Here is a 3493-nt window from a genome sequence, read left to right as displayed (position 1 = left end):
AAAGCTTTCATAATGACCAGCCACTACTAGTCCTTCTAGCAGGACTACTTTAGTAACCTGATTTTTAAGAATCTTCACAATTAAGGAGTAGCTCATGTTTACCAATAACTAAATAATCCTAATAAGCAGTTCATCACTGATTATACAATACAAGTAGATTTTTAACGTTTTCCTTTTCTTTTAATAGCCAGTTGGTGTGTGCTTTCTCCAGAGAGAGATGAAGAGAGAGGAAAAGAACATCTTCCAGTGAGCGTGGTCATGCTACAATCACTTCATTATTTATCTACCCTGTAAGGATTTTGGGTGTGCATACATGAACACCGGTGTGTTTTTTTAAGCCCCTGGACCAAGATTTAAACTGTTGTGGTTAGTGTGGAAGTTAGCTTCCTTAACCACTAGGCTACAGGGTGGGCCCTTAAAGCTTTCATAATGACCAGCCACTACTAGTCATTCTAGCAGGACTATAAATTCCTTTAATAAATCAAGATGCTTTTATCTCAGGTAAGAAAAAACACGATTCGAACTGTCTTGAACTATAGAAATTTTTATTATTTATCTTTCTTTCTCTCTCTTCCTCTCTCTCTCTCTCTCTCTTTCTCTCTCTCTCTCTCATACGCACACAGACATACACACACACACAAGTCCAGAGTTAAGGTGGTTCTAGATATGGTGCATTAGGATTCTCTATTTTTCTGTAATACTCTTGGCTCAGACTTTTTCCAGCTGGTTATAGCATGGCTATAGAAACTTAAAGCATCTTTTATAAATTACCTTTATAACAAGCAAATAAACTATTCTTAAACAAATCACTGCCAAGTGGAATGGCCTTTGGTTTAGACTCATCATTGTTTTTATATTTGTACATTCTAGTTTGGGGAGAAAAAAAGAAAAAATAAATAAATTAAAGACTGATTTTAAGAACTCCATGATTTTTTTTTCTTTTTTCTTTTTTTTTTTGGAGAGGTTTTTGCTATAGGGCGCATGTGCTCGCCTGACAGAGAAAGACAGAAGACAGAAAGCCCCTCCCCCCAGGGGGGGATGGCCACGCCGCAATCCCTTCTCCTCCATTCTCCTCTCAGGATCTTGGGCAGGCACGCACACACGCCTTGAGTTTAAGCCACCAGGTACGGGACTCGAACCCCAGTCGACTACATGGGAGTCCAGCAACATAGCCATTACGCTAACTGCTGGTCCCAAGAACTCTATGATTTTGTATGGCAATTAGTAACATGCTATACTATGTATAATGTTCTTAGCACATTTTTTATCTATTTCTCCAGCCACCCAGCCAGTTACCTATCAATTCATTCAATAAGTATTTGTTGTCAAGTATATATCAAGTATGGCTCTAATTGCTGAGATTTATGAGTGGCAAAGAGTCCCTGCTCTCATGGATCATCATTCTTCTACCTTCTATTACAATTGTTGAAAAGTGTTATCAGAGTTCTGAAGAGAAGCAGAGCTACTACAATAGATGATAAATAGATGATAGAGAAGAGCGATATAAATATTTATTTTAAGGAATTTGGCTCCCACATTTGTGAGAGCCGGTAAGTCTGAAATCTGTATGGCAGACCAACAGGCTAATAGAACTCAGGTTATCTTGGTGGTGCACTTCTGAGGCAGAATTTCTTCTTATTTATGAAACTTCAGATTTTTCCTTTAAGCCTCAAATGGATGAAGCCACATTACTAAGGATAATCTCTTTTACTTAGAGTCAACTGATTGTAGATATTAGCCTTATCTACAAAATACCTTCAGAGCAAATCTTAGACTAGTGTTTGATTAATTAACTGAGTACTACAAACTAACCAATTTGATCCATTAAATTAACCATTACAGATGCCTTGCTTATCTCCTCAACTCCTCTGCCAGCCAGCTTCTGGGGGGCGGGGAGGAATGACAGTAGTATAAACATGCCTGTAATCCCCACAGAGCTTTACACAGTGCCTTGTAGAGAGTAGATGTCCAAGAAATGCGAATTATTGCATTACTTAAGCTCAATTTTATCCCACATGCTGTGTCTGCATGTCTTTGACTGAAAAGGAAAGCTGAAATCACAGAGGATCACCCAGAGCTGAAACAAGACCATAAATCATACAATAAAGGGGACACATCTTCTCATTCACTTGGACTGATCTGAAGACTCCGCCCTTCTTTCAAGCCACACTTCCCATCTTGACTCAGGAATATATCCCAGACCATCACACCAGTGTCAAGAAATTACATTTCTCAAAAAAATGCTACTAAGTACACCACGTGCCTTTTTTGGGAAATGAACCTAAGCCTAGTGCTTAAGAGACTTCATTTTTCTCCCATCTGACTTGGATCTTTTCTTGGGCCATTTGATCTGGTTCTTTCCATAAAGCAGATGTTCCCGGACAGATTGCACAGAGAGCCTTGAGCAGGAGCCAGCCTTCTGATCTGCGTGTGTCTTCACTGGCCACCCATGGGGTGCTAGGAAAGCTGTGGCCTCCGTGACAGAATCTGGCATTTCCAAGCATTCCATACACCTATCTTACTAAGACATTCCCCCCTCCCAACAACAGCCTTTATATTTGCAAGCATGTTTCCTTGGTAGCAGATGCCTGATCCATAAAATATCGAGTATAAATTATTTTTTCCATGTTTAGTCTAGCCCCAGTCTCAAGGCTTTACCTTCTGCATCTAAAAATCAAGAAAAAATAAAAGCTAATAAACTAATTGATCATAATCTTGATCTGTACCTCATCTGTATAGTGAGGAAAACATATATAATGTTACAGTGAGGCAGGCATTAAATGAGACCTGTCTGCATGGTTAATCATCATAAAATTTTATTAAGTATATATTGTTATATCTGTGATACAAATGAGGAAATAAAGGTCAGCTGTCACTTGGAGCATAAATTTCAGGTTAAAGATTAAAGTAAAGCTAAGTATAGTCACAAACCTTGTTTTCCTCAGTGACTGAAAAAAACTCATTATGAGATTACTATTTTGACTTACTAATTTGTTGTTTTTATATCATTATTTTTAAATTTATAATCATTGCACATATTTACAGCATACAAAATTATTTTTTCCAGCATGACTACATTATGTATTAGTCAAATCATCACAATGAGATATCACTTACCAACTTGAACAACATATAATGCAGTTTTATTTGGAGTATTCTATAATATCCAGGTTTTTCCAAAGGAGATGGGATAGGGTGAGTTTTGTTTTCTTTGTGTTGTTGTTTTCCTTTGTTTTGTGTTTTAGAGGCAAATGTGAAGTACGTGGTGTATGGAAAGTGAATACAAACATTTTAAACCAAGTAATTGCTAGAAGTGTATTACTCCATCATAAAATATAGATAACACTGAAGTTGGTATTTAAACGGATCTAAATTTCTTGACATATTTTCCAAAGCTATTTTTCCTTGCAAGGAATAGTCAAGCATGATTCTACACTTCAACAAAGGAGATCCACTTAAATAACGATTAATGAACCAGTGAAAAATGCCTAAT

Source organism: Tupaia chinensis, unplaced genomic scaffold (assembly GCF_000334495.1).
Source record: "Tupaia chinensis unplaced genomic scaffold, TupChi_1.0 Scaffold148296_1, whole genome shotgun sequence".
Lineage (NCBI taxonomy): Eukaryota > Metazoa > Chordata > Mammalia > Scandentia > Tupaiidae > Tupaia > Tupaia belangeri.
The sequence above is the reverse complement of the archived record's forward strand: the minus strand, read 5'-3'. Positions refer to the sequence as shown.